This window comes from Calliphora vicina, chromosome 2 (genome assembly GCF_958450345.1).
Source record: "Calliphora vicina chromosome 2, idCalVici1.1, whole genome shotgun sequence".
Lineage (NCBI taxonomy): Eukaryota > Metazoa > Arthropoda > Insecta > Diptera > Calliphoridae > Calliphora > Calliphora vicina.
Window position 1 is genome coordinate 125,414,120 of NC_088781.1, and position 22,414 is coordinate 125,436,533.

Genomic DNA, 22,414 nt, shown 5'->3' on the forward strand with positions numbered 1-22,414 from the left:
TATGTTCGTACATAATCAGTTTCCTTCTGTTATTTTACTCCAGCAACACGTGTTATGTTGCTGGCAGCTTAAAAAAATCTAAATTTTGCAAAACTGTCTCACAAATATGCCAAACCTCAAGCAATAGTAAATTATTAATGTTATTAACAATGTTGCTAGAAATTTGTTTGCTCAGCAACATGTTGCTGGGAAAAAATATTAGCATGAATTTCGTTTTTCTGTTATTTTACTTCAGAAAATGTCTCAAATACAATCTTGATGAAAAATTGTTACGCCTTAGTATTTTGTTGCTGGCAACATGTTGCTTAAACTCTGAAATATATCAAAAATTTACTAAAGTGCAACCGAAATATAGCAAACAATAGGCATTTAATGTATTTCATTAAACCAATAATGTTGCTAGATTTACTTTTTGTTAGCAACATGTTGCTGGGATTTGAAATAACAATTTTTCCCGTTTTAGTATTATTTTAGTCAAGAAAAAGTCTCTGATGAAATGTTAACAACAAAAGTTTTAAGCAATATGTATCTGCAACATGTTGCCAAGAAATATTTTCTTAAATTCATTAAATTTTCCAAAAATTTTGGGAAATTACTAAAATTAAATGGTTTAATTATTTTGATGTTAGCAACAATGTTGCAGACTTTATTTTTAGCTAGCAACATGTTGCCGGTGCCTTTTTTTCCAAAATTTTCAATAGAGAATTCATTAAAAGTTAAATTATTTAAATTAATTATAATAAGGAAAAATGTTGCTGACTTAATTTTACCAAGCAACATGTTGCTAGTTACCAATTTTAGCATTTTAACCATTTTATTGATATTTTACTAAACCAAAAGTCTCAGGTAAAAAGTTGAAGACAAAATTTTCAGCAACATGTATCTGCAACATGTTGCCAAGAAATTTGTTCTTAATTTTAAATTTATTTTTTTTTTCCAAAATTCTTAAATACTACAATTAGGGACATTGCTGGTATTTTATATTTTTATAATACCTGCTTTGCTGTTCATTTACTAAAACAAACGTCTCAGGCGCCAAATGTTAACAACAAAAGTTTTAAGCAATATGTATCTGCAACATGTTGCCAAGCCTTGTTTTTAATTTTTTTCAGATTTTTTATTCAGAAAATTTTAAGATTTCTTTCCCTTTATAATTTTCCTTAATATTTTATTAATTTATTGTATTATAAAAATAACTATGATTTACATTAAACTGTTTTAAATATTCTCACTAGCCGCTGATAAAAAAAAAATTATTGTACATTGCAAAATGCTAAAAGCAAAAACAGGAAGACCTTGACTTGAATACCAAAAAAAAAAAAAAAAAAAAACCAACATATACTACTTATACCTACAATAATACACAACTTTTTATACCCCCAGACAAACAAACATTTAACCATAAGTTTGTATAAACGTACGTCAACTTCAAGATAAGTAAATATTTAAAATAATAAATTTAAATGAAACTAAACTTTATGGCAGAAAAAAAACTTTAGTTTATCTTTATGAAGAAACACAAGAATGAACAGCAAAAAAAATTGTATTGCATTGATATGGAAACTGCCACTGCTGCTACACCACACCCACTTTATGCAGAAGAAGAAAAAAAAAACATAAAGAATAAATACACAAACACACACTCATAGACTTTTTCAAGTGTCAATAATCTGAAAACGTGATAAAACTGGACTCAAATGACACTCTAGACAACAAATGAAATCATGGAACATGGTAGAGCAAAAATAAACAATGAGTTTTAAAAGCCAACAATATTTAGCTGTTGGTACATATGACAATTGTCACTGGGTTTCCATTACTACGAGGCATATAAATGACAAACTTAGTGGCAATGTTTCCAATTTGGAGTTTTAAAGTAGCGCTATGATAATTTAGCTTAGAAATAATAGAATTATTGTTAAAAACATCATAAAATTATGCCAGCAACATGTTGCTGAACATTTTTTGTGTTCAAAACATTGATTTAGTACCAGAATTAGTTAGTTTTTGTATTTAACTCTCCATTAACATGAACATTCTGTTGCTAGCAACATGTTGCTATAAAAAAATATTTTATTTTTTAAACTTCAGAAAAGTTTCTAACACATTATTGTAAAAATTATGTTGCCAGCAACATGTTGCTGAACATATTTTGTGTTCAAAACATTGATTTAGTACCAGAATTAGTTAGTTTTTGTATTTAACTCTCCATTAACATGAACATTCTGTTGCTAGCAACATGTTGCTAAGAAAAATATTTTATTTTTTAAACTTCAGAAAAGTTTATAACACATTTATGTAAACATTATGTTATCAGCAACATGTTGCTAAACATTTTGTGTTCAACTCATTCATTTAGTACCAGAAATTATTAGTTTTTGTGTTTAGCTCTCCAGCAACATGAACATTTTATTGCTAGCAACATGTTGCTAAGAAAAATATATTATTTTTTAAACTTTTGTTGGATATACCATACTTCAGAAAAGTTTTTAGCACATAAAAATTATGTTGCCAGCAACATGTTGCTAAACATTTTTTGTTCTAATCATTGATTTAGTACCAGAATTTGTTAGTTTTTATATTTAACTCTCCATTAACATTAACATTTTGTTGCTAGCAACATGTTGCCAAAGAAAAATATTAATTTTTTAAACTTCAGAATAGTTTATAACACATTAGTGTAAAAATTATGTTGCCAGCAACATGTTGGTAAACATTTTTTGTGCAAATCATTGATTTAATACCAGAAATATTTAGTTTTTGTGTTTAACTCTCCAGAAACATGAATCTTTTGTTGTTAGCAACATGTTGCTGAGAAAAATATTTTATATTTTAAACTTTAGTTGGTCACAACATACTTTAGAAAAGTTTAAAAAACACTAGTTTAAAAATTAAGTTGCCAGCAACATGTTGCTAAACATTCTTTTGGATCAAATCATTAATTTAGTACTGGAAATTGTTAGTTTGTATGTTCAGAAGTTTGCAACATGTTCATTAGTGTAAAAATTATGTTGCCAGCAACATTTTTCTAAACATTTTTTGTTCAAATCAGTGATTTAATACCAGAAGCTGTTTTTGTGTTTAACTCGCCAGCAACATGAACCTTTTGTTGCTAGCAACATGTTGCTAAGAAAAATATTTTATTTTTTAAACTTCTGTTGGGCTTAACATACTTCGGAAAAGTTTATAAGACATTAGTGTAAAAATTATGTTGCCAGCAACATGTTGCCAATAATATTTTGGATTTTGTGAATTCATTTATTAAACACGATATATTTTTATAGCAATATTAAGAAATATAAATTTTCATTAGCAACATGTTGCTAAGAAAAAAACCACAAATATCTAGTAATTTCAAAAAGCTTTGTATCTAGCTAGCAACATGTTGCTAGGAAATATATTACAAATTTGGGAAACTTTAAATAGATTTTTATGTAAAACATTGAAATCAGGTTTATAAACTTGTTTAAATGAAAATAATTGTTTAGCAACATGTTGCGGAAAAATTATTCAGCAATTTTTCATCTTAAACTTTTGCTATATTGGGAATTGTTTGTAAAAAAAACTTAATTTGAAGTTATAAATCTTTTTCTAAACACAAACTACTCCCTGCTTTTCATGAAAAAAAAGAGTTTCCAACTTTAAATATTAGCCGTCACTTGTTAAAGTTTTTCTGTCAATTTTGCAGTTATTTCTTGTTGGTTTTATTGCATTTTCCACTCCTCTATCTCTCTCTCACGCTCCAAACCATTAGAAACAAGAAATCAAATTATAATGCCTCAACCATTAAAGTTTTTTCTTGTGTTCCTTCAAGTTGGTTTTTACATTTTATTTTTTTCTTAATTCTATTAAGAGGAGACACATTTCAAATGTACACATTTATTTTATTTTTTTCTTTTTCTTATAAATATCTATGAGTGTTTAGTATATGTCAGTTTAGAGTGTGCGAATGTATGGCTAAAATGTGGAAACTTGATTTGACCGTAATGGACGCACCTGTTGAAATACATGTTTTTTTTCTAAGAGGCAGCTATAACAAACAAAAAATAAAAAAACCAACAACTACTATCAACTAAAATAAAAATGTATCTAATGAAATTGTATAAATGCAAGTTTTATCTAACTTCTAGTTATAAAGTGTAAAAAAAAACTTTATGAAATTCTCGTACTACAGTAGGTGGGACATGGAATAGTGACACATACACTAAACAGACAGACAGACATGTTGATAAAGTTAATAAAATTCCTTAAAGTTTATGTCAGCGAGAAATATACATGAAGTTCCTATGAATTTCAGGGTAAAAAATTTAAATTAATAATAGAAATGTTCATTATGTTACTAAACAATCATGTATTATGGTTGGCAACATGTTGCAGCAACATTTTTAAATAATTTTTCTTAACTTTATGTTAAAAGGAAGTTATGATTTAGATAAATTGTTTGAAAAATTTCAATTATACAATTTTTTTATTAGCAACATGTTGCTGAAACATTTTTTCAAAGATTTTTTTTCATTTGAATATAAAGCAAATTTTAAATAAAATAATGAGCAAAAAAACGTATTCCCAATATCATAAATTATAAACAAATGCTGTAACATGTTGCAGCCAGAGTTTCAGAAGCATTTGTTATAATTCTTTGTTGGCAACATGTTGCGAAAACATTTTATGAAATCATTTACTACTATTTTTGATCCAATATTTACTACTATTTTTGATCCAATATTTTGATCCAATATTAAGTTTTTAGACAACTTTTCCAAAAAAAAAATTTATGGCTTACCTTTAGTCTTTTGTAAATTGGAAGCATTAAAGATGTTGCAGACTTTTAATTCTAAAGTTTTGTTTGTATAAAAAACATCTGGAAGTAAAAAAAATAAAAAAGAATTTAATAAATTTAATTACAGAAAGAAGTCTTAAAAATATAGAGTTTTAAATAAAAGTTAAAAAATGTTTAAGAATTTTATTGCCTTTTAGTTTGATTAAAATTAAAACCTATATTTTTTAGCATTTCGTTTGAGTGAAAATAATGTTGCTGCAACATTTATTGCTGGCAACATGTTGCCAATGAAATTCTTTTATAATTTTGATAATTTGTTTAATGTTTATTAACTTTCTTGACAACATTATTAGAATTGGTGTCAGCAACATGTTGCTAAGAAATACAAATGTTTCAAAACATTTTTTTATATCAGAAATAACTAGCCTATTGATGTATATTCACTTAGTCTGCTAAACAAACAAAATTTTGGTAATTTTCGTGTTGCTGGCAACATGTTGCCAAGATATTTTTTAACATTTTCTTTAGTTTTTCAATAATTTTAGGTTATTATTTAAATTAAAATTTGTTTGCATTATTGTTATTAAACAAATAATGTGTTGGCAACATTTATTGCTGGCAACATGTTGCTATGAAATTTCATGTCTAATTTTATTAATTTGTTTCAAATTTATTGACTTTCTAAAACATTTCTGACAAAAATTAGAAAAAATTTTGCCAGCAACATGTTGCTAAGCAATAAATATGTTTCAAAACATTTTTTTTGATATAAGATATAACTATCCGATTAATATTGATGTATATTCACTTAGTCTGCTAAACAAACCAAATTTTGGTAATTTTTGTGTTGCTGTCAACATGTTGCCAAGATATTTTGTAACATTTTTATTAGTTTTTCAAGTATTTTTTGGTTGTTATTTGAATTAAATTTTGTTGGCATTATTGTTATTAAACAAATAATGTTTCGGCAACATTTATTGCTGGCAACATGTTGCTAAAAAATTTCATGTATAATTTTGTTAATTTGTTTCAAGTTTATTGACTTTCTTGGATATATCTTACAAAGTTTAAGAAAAATGTTGCCAGCAACATGTTGCTAAGAAATACAAATATTTCAAAACCATTATTGGCTATTAGAAATAACGCTGTAATAATAATTGATGGATATTCACTCAGTCTGTTAAGCAATAATGATTTGGTAACTAGTTATGTTGTTGCTAAGAGTTTTTGTTAACATTTTCAATAGTTTTTTTTAATTTTTTTGGTTTAACAATTAAATCAAACTTTGTTAGTCTCATTGGTATTAAATAAAACAATTTTGCTGCAACATTCATTGCTAGCAACATGTTGCTAAGATTTTCTATGTATGATTTTCTTAAGTTTTTTCAAGTTTATTGACTTTCTGAAACATTTCTTACACAAATCTGAAAAAATGTTGCCAGCAACATGTTGCTAAGAAATATAAATATTTCAAAACCATTATTGGCTATTAGAAATAACGCTGTATTATAACTGATGGATATTCAACTTAGTCTGCCACTCAAGAATGATTTGGTAACTAATTGTGTTGTTGGCAACATGTTGCTAAGAGTTTTTGTTAACATTTTCTTTCGTTTTTTTTGTTTATCAATTAAAACAAACTTTGTTAGCCTCATTGGTATTAAAGAAAACAATGTTGCTGCAACATTTATTGCTAGCAACATGATACTAAGATTTTGTATATATGATTTTGTTAAGTTTTTTGACTTTCTGAAACATTTCTTACACAAATTTGAAAAAATGTTGCCAGCAACATGTTGCTAAGAAATATAAATATTTCAAAACCATTATTGGCTATAAGAAATAACGTTGTAATTATAATTGATGATATTCAACTTAGTCTGCCACTCAAGAATGATTTGGTAACTAATTGTGTTGCTGGCAACATGTAGCTAAGAGTTTTTGTTAACATTTTCTTTCGTTTAACAATTAAAACAAACTTTGTTAGCCTTATTGGTATTAAAGAAAACAATGTAGCTGCAACATTTATTGCTAGCAACATGTTGTTAAGATTTTTTATATATGATTTTTTTAAGTTTTTTCAAGTTTATTGACATTCTTAAAAATTTCTTATACAAATTTTAAAAAAAAATGTTGCCCGCAACATGTTGCTAAGAAATTAAACTGCTTCAAATTGGTATTTAGTACTAAAAATAATAAAAAAAGTTTAATCAATTAAATTTATATTATAATTTTTAGCATTTAAAGCTGTCAACATGTTGCTTAGAAATTTTTTCTTGTTTATTGTTTCTTACATAAATGTTGCCAGCATTATGTTGCTAAGAAACAAAACTATTTCAAAATCATCTCATAGTCTAATAATACTGTGATAAATATTAAGAAAAAATTTAAAAAATAAAAATTTTAAAAAATGTTGCCAACATTATGTTGCTAAGAAATAAAACTGTTTCAAAATCATTAATAACCTAATAAAGAAGTCAAAATTAAAAAGTATTTATAAAAATTGTAAAAATAAAAATTATGGCAACATGTTGCTAAGATATAAAAGCTGTAAAGGTAAAGTTTTTTATGCTAGCAACATGTTGCAAAATGGGTTTTTATAAATTTTGCATTAAATATCCCTAATATTGTTAACAATACGAATAATATTGTATTTATAACTAAAGAACAGTTTACAGCTACTTTAAGGCTTTTAACTGATATTTGCAACATTAGCAACATGTTGCAAGGTTTTGAAAATTTTTAAAATTTTCTATAATTTCATTATAAATTTTCTTATTAGAAACTATTAATAACATTTAAAGGCCATTTATTTAAAAAATTGTAAAAATAAAAATGAAGTCAACATGTTGCTAGATATAAAAGCGGTAAATATAAAGTTATTTATGCTAGCAACATGTTGCAAAATAGGTTTTTATAGATTTTGCTTTAAAATATCCCTAATATTGTTAGCATTATGGATTATATTGTATTTATAACTAATGAAACCTGTTTACAGCTATTTTAAGGTTTTTAACTGATATTTGCATCATTAGCAACATGTTGCTAGGGTTTTAAAATTGAGATTTCTTCTCAATTTTCTATAATTTCATTATAAATTTTCTTATTAGAAACTATTAATAACATTTAAAGGCCATTTATTTTAAAAAATTACTTTGACCTTCCACATTTTAAAACAATAGCTAGCATTTAACCAGCACCAAAAAATTTCACTTTACATTAACCGTTTATATAATTCTAAAATAATTAACGCATTTTCAAAAAAACAGTTTATATTAATATAAAGACTATATTGAACAGAAAAAAAACTGCATGAATTGCAAGCTGAAAAACCAAACCATAAAAAAGTCAGCCAAAATAACCTTGTCCCAAAACAACTATTTTTTTTTTTAAAAAAAATTTTGTTTGAGTTGCTGCAATTTTTTTTAGTTTTATTTTATTTTTTCTTAATTAAAGACACGCAACAACTTGAAATTTATGAAATACGTATGAATAAACGAATTGCAATACAATGTTGTATGTAGTTGTAGGTTTACAAACAAGACCGAATGCAACCAAAATGCAATAAAGGTTTTTTTTCAGTTAAAAACTTATGAATATATGAGGCAAGACCTGGTGTACATGTATGTTTTTCCAAGCATATGCTGCTCTAGAGCAGCGTAATAATAATGTTTAATTTAAAATACAAGAATCTAAAGTGGCCAAATGGAGTAAAATCAGCCGGAGCAGCAGCAACTTACTGCAAAATAAAAAGCCACCCATTGCAATATTTTTATTAACCAGTTTTGTTATTTTTGCATTTAACAAGACAGACAATACTGGTTGGTTGGTTGGTTGGTTGCTGGGTAAATAAGTTGGTTGGTCTTACCATAATGGTCTGTCCGTTTGTCTGTCTTTTACCCACTGCAAATAGTTGCTGCTGCTTGATATGGAAAGACTGTAAATGGCTGTGAGATCTAAACGCAGGCGCACTGACGGAAACCTAAATATATAAAAGAAATGTTACGCATGCGCGGTTTAAACTCTTAACTCTATATGAGCCTTAGCAAAGTTGAGTTAAAAGCAAGTCCTATAATGATGAAGAGGGTTTGTATGTTCAGCGGGTGTTGGTTTTATTAGCGTTGCAGTTGGTTGCATTTTCCTCCACCATCATCTTCTACAAAATGCTGTTAATTGTTTGGAGTGTGGAGTATTAGGCCTGTTAGGGGTAAAGGAGGAAAGTTGCTTAGTTTTGTTTTTTTCTTTGGGTTCACAACCTGCTTTGCATGCTCTATTGCCTGGTGGTTGGTGTCGACTGCAACAACATGTTTTCGTAACACACAATCACAGTTTTTGGCCAACATATATTCACAAACAGCAGCCGAAGGTCTTTGTTTGTGGCAACTCACAACTTTATTTGGTACACGGCGGCAAGACACAGGAAAATATGAATGTTTCTTTTTGAAATTTAGGAATTAAACGGCTAAACACCCTACAAAAGAGATTTGAGAAGTCAATTGTTTACTTTATATATCCCAGGTAATCAAGCGGGAAGTCAATTGTCACTTTAGAGTCTCTAAGTAACCTATAGTGAAGTCACTTTATGTTATGTCATCCACCAGATTTAATATATTGAAGAGTTGTAGGAGGAAGGTTTGTTTACAAGCAATTGGTTATTGGACCTGTCTTTTTAAGCCACAAATTGTTCTTGTAGTGTTCTACAATATTCGTCTATGTTGCTGGCAACATTTCAAACAATTTCATTTGTTGTTTATATTGTTTTGGTAAGTGATTGCGTATGACTTTTATTCAAATTAAATTTTATTTTGTGTTGGCGTTAATAGTGCTGATGCTGGTAATTGTGGTTAAAGTTGTTAGGCAGACATTTTATTTAAATAAAAAATTTATTATTTTTTTATTCGGCTGTGCCGAATCTTATATACCCTTCAACAAATTATACTTCAAAATAAAAATTTTAAATATTTTTAGGTAAACAAATTTTATTTTTTTTCCAATTGTTTTTTTTCATTATTTGAAAAAAAAAATAAAATTTTTTTTTTGAAATTTTAACATTTAAAAAATTTGTTTTTGAAATTTGAAAATTTTTTTTCCTATTTTTTTAGTACATATTTAGCGGCAAAAACTTTTGGTGAAAAAAATATTCGGGTTAAAAAATATTTTTTCCGATTTTGACCCATTGTGGATTCAACTTACTATGGTCTTATATACGTCGCACAGTGGCTCATTTTCGTTTCTCATCGGCCAAAACTCTGTAACTTTTGAACCGATAGAGATATTTTGTGAACAGATAACTTCTTGAGTTTTTCTCCAGTTTTAATTTCATTAAAATCGGTTCAGCAGTTGTTGCGCAATTTAAGGTTAAAGTTGAACTTTTAATTTTTGTATAGCATTTAGTATGAAAATGCAAATTTTTTGTTTTTTGAATCAGCTATACTTATGAAAAAAGTTATCAGTAGATAAAAGCAAGTAAGGAAGTATGTTCGGCTAATTATGGACCGACATCATAAAATTTGGTGACATTATGATGTTTGTCAAATCTATAGTCATATGAAGCCAACTCTTCTTTATTCATTTCATTCGCAAATCTTAATGGAAACTTTTTTGTTCCGTTTTCTCAAATTGTGCCAATAGCACGAATTCTATTTTCCTTGAGATCGACCAAGATAATACAACTAGTAAAAACGTTATCAAAAAATACCTCTCCTTTTTCTCAAGTAATTTTGTTTACTACTTTTGACCCTAAGGGATCAATAAAATTTGCCTCCGATTTTCTACAATATAAATCGTAAGTGTAGCAATATCCGTTTTTTGACATTGACTTTAACGCAATTTCCATGCCAATATCTTTATCATAAGACCACTATAAATCCTCTCTGGGTTATTTGTTATATCAAATCAATATCAGTGCACCCATATATTTTTTTAAGTCTAGTCTAAACACCTAAATGTTGTCTGTCACATCTCTCGGTAAGTTGTCAGCTGTCATGTTCTCATCACCACCATCTGTTAATTGATTGCGAAATCATAAAAAGAATCACTGTCACTATGTTCGAATATTGCTTTTATATTTCTGTAAACATAACAGTGTTGGCAAAATTTGTATATGGATTCCGCCAATGTACTCAATTGAGTACAGTTATATTTAAAATGCGATAACTTTGTAAAAGTAAATGGCAGACAATTTATTTTTACATATTTTATAAATAGAAATGCTTTCTTTTAGAAAATAAAATAAAAATTAGCAACACATTAAAAGCTAAAAAAAAACGGAAAATCTGTGCTTATCTCGCCACACCAATTTTCTATAAGTTTAAGAGTCTATTTTTTGACAGCTGATACGTATAAAGTCAGATTTTTTGTATTATTTTAGCGGAAGCAGGTTCCTTTTAAGCTAAAAACGCGAAAAAATCACAAAAACTTTTAAAATTTCAAAAGTATCGCCTAATATTTAGCTGTACTCAATTGAGTACAGCCGCGATTTCAGTCATTTTCAATAGGCTTCGTTGTACTTTGCGCCAGTCATATGAACAGGTTAAAAAAAATAGAAAAAAAATTGGCAGTAATTTCATTCAAATGAGAAAAGTGTTCAACAAACAGGTCAATAAGTATATATAGGCTTAAAGAGGACACTTTGGCCTTTCTCCTGGTAGTAAAATTTGTTTAACCCCTTTTGACCCTAAGCACTTTTATTCCACTGAAATTCAAATTTGACTAAAATATAGTACCTGTGAAGCATTCAGCATTCTCCCTTATATGTATGTGTAGATAGCCTAGTCCCTTGCCTCCATTTTCCATATAGTATACAATTCAGACAAATGGGTTTTATTGTCTAATAGAGTGGTGGTACATTGCCCAAATACCCTAATAATCTTTCAAATGTAATTAAATTTAAAAAATATACACAATTCTACATTATTTGTATTAAAATCTTTATAAAAATATTACCCATAGAAAACATATCAAGATAAATAATCAAGTTTTCAATAGAAAACTAAAAAAATAAACAAGTTTTCTCTAGAAAACTAGTTAAATAAACAAGTTTTCTTTTAAAAACTTGTAAAATAAACAAGTTTTCTATAGAAAACAAGTAAAATAGACCAGTTTTCTATAGAAAACTAGTAAAATAAACATGTTTTCTATAGAAAACTAGTAAAATAAACAAGTTTTCTATAGAAAACTAGTAAAATAAACAAGTTTTCTATAGAAAACTAGTAAAATAAACAAGTTTTCTATAGAAAACTAGTCAAATAAACAAGTTTTCTATAGAAAACTAGTAAAATAAACAAGTTTTCTATAGAAAACTAGTCAAATAAACCAATTTTCTATAGAAAACTAGTCAAATAAACAAATTTTCTATAGAAAAACAGTTTTCTATAGAAAACTGGTCAACTATAAAAAATTGGTTAAACAAATAATATTTCTATACAAAGCTTGTTTGTTTGGCAAATTTTCTGTAGAAAACTAAAATTTTTACCAATTTTTCTATTAAAAATTGTTGGTCAAACAAATGTTTCCATAGAAAATTTTCTATATAGATTATTTTTTATTAAATTAGCCTGTAAAGCTATTTATTAAACCAAATAGTTATAAATAAACATTTAATTTAACAAAAAATAACATGATACACTTCATCAGCATTAGTTTAAGTAAAATGTGTTCCTTATCTTGCTAACATCGTTATAAATGATCAATGGTTTCACATACTCGGCTACTCCGTTGCTATAATTTTTTTGTTGTTTATTGTCTTTTTCCATACGACTCCTTTAATGTACAATCAATATTCTTGATCTTAAATGCTAAACTTGAGAACTAAAGAGCGTTTTTTGTTTTGTTGTTGTTTGTATTTCATACTTATTTTTGCGCTTCACCAGAAATTCAGCGAAGCAAAAGAAATCAATTTCAAGGATTTATGTCTTATTTTTTTTGTTGTTTTTGTATCTCTGCTTTTGTTTTCAATGTCTTCTATGAGAGTTTCTTTAAGCAAGAATACAAAATAATAATATAAAATAAAATAATACCTCTATAGAAGACCAAGAAAGAGCTCTAACTTAAAGTTAAGAACAGAGAAACCGACAAGAATAAATAAAAAAGATCTGCTTTATTATTTAAAGATTCTTGAGAAGACGAAAGGCACAAGAAGTTTTTTGTTGTGATTTAGAAATAGTTTCAAGGTTATTTGTTGATGAACTTTTTTTTTTGTTTTTTTCTGATTTGAAATTTATTTTTAGTTTGGTTATTTATAATGTTGATTTTTTAGCCTTTATTGGAAGTATGAATCAGCTTTTAATTGAAATTCAATTAATTTTAAAGAATTTTTTTCAAATGAGATAAATTTTAATCTATATATATAAAACTAATAGTATATACATACCTACATTAGGTTGACAGACGTTTGACAAACAAATTTTCTATAGAAAACTTGCTTATTTGTCTTGTTTTCTATAGAAAACTGGTTTATTTGTCTATTTTTTTTATTGGAAAGCTGTTGTTTGACTAATTTTCCATAGAAAACTTGTTTGTTTGACTAGTTTTGTATAGAAAATTTTATTTTTTGACTAGTTTTCTATAGTAAACTTGATTATTTGATTAGTTTTCTATAGAAAACTTGTTTATTTAACTGGTTTTCTATAAAAACTTGTTTATTTGACTGTTTTTCTATAGAAAATTTGTTTGTTTTGGCTATTTTTCTACAGAAAACTTGTTTATTTGGCTAGTTTTCTATAGAGAACTTGTTTATTTCTCTTGTTTTCTATAGAAAACTGGTTTATTTGACTGATCTTCTATAGAAAACTTGTTTATTTAACTAGTTTCTACAGAAAACTTCTTTAGTTAACTAATTTTCTATAGGAAACTTTGTTTATTTGACTAGTTTTCAGTTGATTGACTAATTTTCCATAGAAAACTTGTTTATTTGACTAGTTTTGTATAGAAAACTTGTTTATTTAACTAACTTTCTATAGAAAACTTGTTTATTTGACTAGTTTTCTACAGAATTTTTGTTATTTGAAAGTTTTCTATAGAAAACTTGTTTATTTGACTAGTTTTTTACAGAAATTTTGTTATTTGACTAGTTTTCTATAGAAAACTTGTTTATTTGACTAAGTTTTTATAGAAAAATTGCTTCTTTTACTAATTTTCTATATAACTTCTTTGTTTAACTATTTTTCTATTGAGAAGTTCTTTGTTTAACTAATTTTATATAAAAAGCTTGTTTGCTTTCCGTAGAAAAGTGGTTTTCTGTAGAAATATTGCCTATTAGACTATACTTTTTAATAAAAAATTGTATTTATTTCTGTAATTGCACATTTTTTAGAGATATTGTCTGCTGCAGTCTGTTTTCAGAATCCGACAAATTACTTACAAACATGATTTATGCATCAATATATCGAATCCCGGTTCGGTTGGCCTACCTCGATTTTTTTCACCTGACATTTTTTTAACCAAAATTTTTTTTCACCAAAAAATGTTCCTAAAATTTTTTAACAACAATTGATTCCAAATTTATCTTAAAATATGATTTTGCGAAGGGTATACAAAACTCCTCACAGCCGAATATAGAACTCTTACTTGTTTTATAGAAAAATGTTAAACACACAGATTTTATAGAAGCAAACCTTTTCAAACAGAAAATTTTTTAAGGAAAATTTGGAGAAACAATAATTTTTCTACAGAACTTTTTTAAATTTTCGTTTTTCTTGATACCTTTCAAGAAATTAATTCTATAAAAAATTAATCCCAGATTCTCCCCAATCTTAAATAAGAATCTCTATCATACTTCTTTTATCTCTTGTAAAATGTATAATCTCAAAAATAAGACTCCATTTGACTTAAATACAAGAAGACTCTTCTTTCTTCTAACAAACACTTTTATCATAAAAAGAAGTAAAGGAAAGAAAGCCAACAACTCTCACACACACTTCTACACTCACTAAGTAGTAAAAAAAACCCAAAGAATGGTAAATAAAACAGCTAAGAAACGAAAGAAGAAGAGGTTATTTGCGGTTATTGACTTTGTCTCGTTTAAATGACCTTGCCCGAAAAATAGCGTGAATACTACTCGTATACAAAAAGAAGAAGAAAAAAACAAAAACACACACTCTCCAACTATAAAAAAACAACAAAAAAACAAACAAACAGAATTAAAAGAAAACAAACTAAATATTCTCTGTTATTATACATGTATGTAAGTTTGTGTGTATGAAATGTATGTGTTTGTTTTTATTTATTTTGGAAAAACGGGAAATTTTCTTTCGTGTTTTTGATGTTGTTGTTTTTGTAGTGAAGATTGTGGTTGTTGTTGTTGTGTGTGCAAAGAAATGTAAGCAAGAAGAACAAAATCTAAAACAGAGATAAACGAAGTCAAGTACTAAAAAGAAATTTAAAGAAAACTCTTAAAAAAAAACTTGCCTTGCAACTTTATACGACTGCATTTACTCTAGAGATCAGGGATGTGAAAGTACTATGGCAAATTGTACCAAGGTAAGTTTTCAATTGTACTTTTTAGGTCATATTTCAAAAATGTTCTTATAGAAAATTAAAAACACTCAACAATTTTGCCATAAAATATGTAAATTAAAGGAAAATTAAAAAAAAAAAAATGGAAAATTTGAGAATGTCTCGGATATCATTACCAGAATTTTGTCACTCCTAAAATTTGAACTGTACCCAAGAACAACAACAATTGTAACAACTTTTTATCACTGCTCGGTATCTTTTTTTTTTTGTAAAATCTAAGAAAAATGTATAACAAAACCAAACAATCATTATTTATTGTCATTGATTTTAGTTTAATGGATGGATGGACGGACGGAAAACCAACAATACAGATAAGAGAGCATAAAACAGGCAACATCATCATCATGATTATACATGATGGTGTTTATTTATTTGTTTTATTTTATCTGCTGCAGCCTGCAGCAGCTCCACCGAGCATCTTCTCTCCATCGGCTTCATCTTCAATGTAGTTACCTACAATGTTTTTATTTTACAATATTAATGTTTTAGTACAAGTCTTTTGAACTGCTTGGACCTGGGGATTTGTAGATCATAGAACCAACGTTTAAATGTATTGTATATTTGTAGATAATGCAAGACATACATACATACATACATCCCTATAGACACGATCACAGTGCATCCCAACAATAAAAAAGGGCCATTTGTTTTTGGCTCCACAATTATGTGAATGTATGTATCTCTGAGTGAGTGAGTGATTGAGCGACTATGTGTATCCAATAACAACATAATTTTAATGTTGTTGTTATTGTTATTTTTTATATTGCTGATGATCAAGAGATTGTTGGCCTTTTTTCTCGCTGTTTATTGTTGTTTTTATTTTATACTACATACAATTTTATTGTTGTTTTGTATTGTGTTTTTCTATAAAAGTAGTGCAATGACATTGACATCATTATTATAAAGTAAGTAAGTGTATATTGTTGTTATTTTTGTTGTGACCGTTTATTATAAGCTTTCTTTATGTGGATTTTTCTGCTGTTCGTTCGACTACAGTAAGAAAAATTAAAACAAAATAAAGTCAATGTCATTGTTAATTAGTATAAAAAATAAACTAAAGACAAAACAAAGTTTAAAAATATAGACAATTTAAATGTTTAGCAACATTTTGCCATTAATACAAAGTGAGTAAATTGTATTTTAAATTTATTTTTTAATAAAAATCTTTAAATTTGTAAAAATAAACTTAATATTAACGATTTTTCTTAAATACCATACAAATTTACATGTTTTTAAGGTAATAAATGTTTAACAACATGTTGCCAAGAAATGTTGCTAAGGCAAAATTTAGCAAAAGAGTGCTATATACATATTTTTAGTATTACTAAAAACTAAAATAAATTTTTACACATTTTTTTCAATGTTTAGCAACATGTTGCTAGGGAAATTTTTACCTAAAATATGAAAATAAGCACGAGTAATTTTAACACTCAACATTTTGTGTTAAATAAAATCAAAATGTCTTTATTTTTGAGTCATTAATTAATTAGCAACATGTTGCCAATGAATGTTGCTAGTGGCAAATTTATTAAAATAGTAATTTTCTTAATATTTTGTTATTCCAAAAAAAAACAACATTTAAATTTTTTATAAATTTTGTGTAAAATGTTTAGCAACATGTTGCTAAGAAAATATTCAATATGTATATTTGATTTTATCCATCCATGTTTTTATATAGAATAAAAAATGTATATGTTTTTATGACAACTAATGTTAAGCAACATGTTGCCAAGAAATGTTGCTAAAGGATATTTTAGCTAAAGAGTGATATTTATCTTTTTATTTAGTAGAATTATTAAAAATTAAAATAAATTTTTACAAATCTTTTTCAATGTTTATCAACATGTTGCTAAGAAATTTTTACCTAAAATATGAAAACAAGTATAAGTAAGTTTAATACTCAACATTGTGTTTTAAATATAATAAAAAATTCTTTATTTTTGTGTCATTAATTATTTAGCAACATGTTGCCAATGAGTCTTGCTGAAATGTATTAAAAGAGTACTTTTCTTAATATTTTGTTATTACAAAAAAACTAGATTTAAAATTGTTATAAATTTTGTGTAATATAATTAGCAACATGTTGCTAAGAAATTATAGCATTTGTTCTAATATAGAATAAAAAATCTATGACAACTAATGTTGAGCAACATGTTGCCATGAAATGTTGCTCAATATTATTAAATTAATTTTATTTTTAGCATTTGTTCTAATATAGAATAAAAAATCTATGACAACTAATGTTGAGCAACATGTTGCCATGAAATGTTGCTAAGGGAAATTTTAGCTAAAGAGTGCTATATGTACATAGAGTACATATGTTTAGTATTACTAAAAACCAAAATAAATTTTTATAAATATTTTTCAATGTTTAGCAACATGTTGCTAAGGAAATTTTTACCCAAAATATGAAAATAAATACGAGTAATTTTAATACTCAACATTGTGTTTTAAATAAAATAACAATTTCTTTATTTTTGTGTCATTAATTATTTAGCAACATGTGTCCAATGAATGTTGCTAGTGGAAAATGTATTAAAATGGTAAATTTCTTAATATTTTGTTATTATGTACAAAAAAACAAGATTTTAAATTGTTATAAATTTTGAGTAATAAGTTAGCAACATGTTGCTAAGAAATTATTTACCGAAAATATTAAATAAGTAAATTTAATTTTATACTTAGCATTTGTTTTTATATAGAACAGAAAATCTGCATGTTTTTATGACCACTAAAGTTTAGCAACATGTTGCCATGAAATGTTGCTAACTGAAAATTTAACAAAAGAGTTTCACATAAGTACATATTTGTATTATTAATAAAAATAAAATGATTTTTAAAATTTAATTTAAAGTTTAGCAACATGTTGCTAATGAAAATTTTACCTAAATATGTAAAAATGTAAAATAATCTCAAAACTCAGCATATTTTCTTAAACATAATAAAAATTTCATCCATTTCTGTGTTACTAATTGTTTAGCAACATGTTGCCAAGAAATGTGGCTAACAAAATTATTATAAAATGTTACCAAGATATTTTTTTAGTTTGTGTAATTATAGTTTTAGGTGTTAAAAATAGCAGAGAATAGCTTAGCAACATGTTGCTAAGAAAATATTTATTAAATCGGTGTAAATGTTTAAATTAAGTATTCAAAATTGGTTCATTCAAAAATATTGTTTAAATAAATTAAAAATTTAAGAATTTATATTTCAGTTAATGTTTAGCAACATGTTGCAAAAGAAATTTTATTCAACTAGAAGTACATGAAATGGTTTGAAAATATCTAAAAATAAATAAACCTTGCTGAATTAACAATTTAAAACATAAAAATGGTTTAGCAACATGTTGATAAGTATATTTAACCTTCACAAGTTTAAATTGTTACATTTCAGCTTCTCTTATGTTTATAAGTATAAAAATTTTTTGCTTAACAACAAGTAGCTGAGAAATATTTTCTATAAAATAAATTACAAATAAGTTTAATAGTGTATTTTATAACAAATAATGACAATTTTTATAATAGATAAAAAATATAATTTTAAAGTTTAGCAACATGTTGCTAGGAAAATTTTTCTCCACCCTTAATATACCTAATTAAACTTTCAGAGCTTAAAATTGCTAAAAAGTAGCTTTGTATTGCCTTTCAAATACATAAAAATGTAGCTTAGCAACATGTTGCTAAGAAAATTTTAATAGAAAATTGGGTAAAATTTACTTATTTCCATACATTTTAATATTTGCTTTAATTATTTAACAAAAGAATAAATTTTTTGCACACGATGCACTTTTTTTCTTTCATAATTTATTAAAAAAAAAGTTTAGCAACATGTTGATAAAATTTTTTTTTTTTAATTTTGAAATTAAATAAAATCAACATGTTTTTGTTTGTTAGCAACCTTTATTTTAAAATATTAAAACTATTTATGTCTTAGCAACATGTTGCTAAGGAATTAATTTTAATAAATACAGAAAACATTTACTTTTTTGCATACAATATAACAATTTATGCAGAAAAATTAACTTAATATTAAATTTTTTCTATATTTTAATTACATTTTTGTTTAGCAACATGTTGCTAAGATTTATTTTGTTATATTTGTAACAAAACCTTTCTATGGTATAGAATTTAGCATAATTTTCTTTAATGAAATTAAATCAACATGTTTTTGTTTGTTAACAGCCTTTATTTTATAATATTTAAAGTATTTATGTCTTAGCAACATGTTGCTAAGGAATAAGTTTTAATAAATACAGAAAACATTTACTTTTTCGTATATAATATATGTTTTTAAACACAAAAATTAACTTAATATTATATTTTGTGTCATAATTTAATTACACTCTTATTTTGCAACATGTTGCTAAGCTTTATTTATGTTCTGTAGCAAAACCTTTCAATATTATAGAATTTAGCCTAATTTTCTTTAAAACCTAAAACTTTCTTGCATTAAAATTATAATTAACATTATATTTGCAACATGTTGCATTCCCCTGCACAAATTAAAGCAACAACATTAAAAAACTACATCTTTTTTTTTATTAAAAACCAGTTTTTATACTCTTTTTGGTAAGTATGACTTAAATACAGAGGTAGAAAAAGTAGCGGAAAAAGAGGAAACTAACCTAAAAAAAACTTACAGCAACAACAACGAAATAAACAGTTATTCAGCAACAGCAACAACAACAACAACAAATGCATTACATTGCAAGACAACAACCAACTACATAAAGTTTTTTTTTTGTTTTGTTTGTGTTTTTTTAGCGAAAAAGTTACACTTTGCCAACCAGCCAGTTTTTTTGTATTTTAAACCAGCGATTCTTCAGTTTCTTCTTCATACATATTATTTCAATTCAGTTCAGTTCACTTCTACAAATGCGTGTTGGTTATGAGATACAAAAAAAACAGCAACAAAATCGCAACAAATTGCACGAACTAACAATAATGCCACAGTCATATTGAAGTCAGCCAGAGGAGAAATAAAAAAAAAACATTCGTGTGCAATTTTTTGTTGCTGTGGCATGGTTTTAGTGTCAGGCAACATTATTCATTACAATTTAAATGCAACACACAAAATTTAATGTTTAAAGTTGAGTTTTTTTTTTTGTTATTTTTGTTCCGAGGTTGTGGGTTTATTGTGTTGGCTTGTTTTTGCTGTTGTTCATCTCTTATAATGGATCCTTATGAAAGAAAACAATGAGGAAATATTTGTAACTGCAACAGCAACAATAAAATAAATAAAATAGTTTTACACTTTTGCATTAAATTTACATTTAAAATTTATTGTCATTGTGTTTAATATTTGACAAACGAAAAAAATAAAATAACAACGCTGTGCATTGAAAATGATTAACAATGTATACAAATGTTGATGAGTCATGAGTTGTAATGGAAAAAAATTTAAATTTTATTTTTTTGGAAATATAAAATTAGAGCAGTCAGCAAAGTAATCACAGTTCATAATTTCTCTAAAAAATGTGAGATTTTGTTGTTATATTTAATAAAAAAAACTAGGTTTGTTAAGGTAGCTTTAAGTTTTTTTATAGCAACATGTTGCTATACATTTTGTCAATATAAAATTCAAACAGATAATTGGTTTGTAAATGTTTAAAAACCTTAAATATTGTATAAATTGTTATAAAAACGAGATAAAAACAAATTTTTCTTTTCAGCAACATGTTGCTGAACTTTTCATTTCAGAAAAATCTCATAGAAAACCTACTTTTGGTTTCGTTTTTAAACACTAACATGTTGCATAGCAGCTTTACATATTTTTTACCATTGCAACATGTTGCTAAACATTTGCTGAACTTTTAATTTCACAAAAATTTCATAGAAAACATAGGTTTGGTTTCTTATTTATACACTAACATGTTGCTTAGCTGCTTTTTATATTTTTTTAGCATTAGCAACATGTTGCTAAACATTTGAAATATAGTACAGAGTTTTTAGTAATAGCAATCTTTAAAATTAACAAAACATGTAATAAATATCTCTCAAAAATATTTTTTTTTTTAAATTTTGTCGCAGCAACATGTTTCTGAACTAATTTTTTTTATTACAATCAATAATAGAAACAATTTTTGACATATTTTTGTTTAAATTTAAATAAATTATGTTTTTAGTACTCAAAACGTATGCTAAACATTTCTGATTAAATTATTTTCTCAGCAACATGTTGCTTAACTTTTAATTTCACAAAAATTTCATAAAAAACTTATGTTTGGTTTCTTTTTTATACACTAACATGTAGCTTATTAGCTTCACATGATTTTTTAACATAAGCTACATGTTGCTAAACATTTGAAATATAGTACAATATGGTATTTAGTACTAGCAACATGTTGCCAAACTAATGACAAAATTAAACAGATAAAGAACATTATTGTTTAATCTGGAATAACTGTCTCTCAAAAATATTGTTTTCTTAAAATTTTTCTCCCAGCAACATGTTGCTGAACATTTTTTTTACTAAACTCAATAATGGATCCAATTTTTCTTAAATTTTTTATTGTTTAATCTGGAATAAATGTTCCTCAAAAATATTTTTTCTTAAAATTTTTCTCCCAGCAACATGTTGCTGAATTTTTTATTACTAAAATTTACAATGGAGCCAATTATTTGTATATTTTTGTGCATAGAAATATTGCCAAACAAATTTTAAGATTTTATCCTTGGCAACATGTTGCTAAACATATAAAATGTAATAAAGTTATATTTTAAGTACTGGAAACATGTTGCTAAACATTTGCTAACAATAAAAACAATATGAAATGTATGCCTAATCTTTAAAGTTAACAAAATATGGAATATATTACTCTCAACACTAACTTTTCTTAAATTTGTTAACATAGCAACATGTTGCTAGAACATGTTTTCTTACTAGAACTAATAATGGAGCTAATTGTTTGTATATTTTTTTGTAGAAACATGTAAAAAAATCATTTTACCATTGGCAAAATGTTGCTGACCATTTGAAATACAAAATATTATTTTTAGTACTAGCAACATGTCGCTAAACTTTTGCCAACATAGAGAGCAAACAAAATATTTTTGTTTAATATTAGAAATTAACAAAACGGGGAATAGTTTGATTAAAAACAAGCAGATCTTAAAATTT

General features: G+C 26.0%; 1 protein-coding gene across 1 annotated transcript in view; it reads right to left on the bottom strand.

Moving 5' to 3' along the window:
• Hr39 (Nuclear hormone receptor FTZ-F1 beta) overlaps positions 1–22,414 on the bottom strand; it is a 67,776-nt gene that overhangs the window by 32,727 nt on the left and 12,635 nt on the right. Inside the window, exon 2 of the mRNA XM_065501144.1 lies at positions 4,784–4,861. The gene's annotated coding sequence lies outside the window, so the exon portion shown is untranslated. The remainder of the gene's footprint in view (positions 1–4,783; positions 4,862–22,414) is intronic.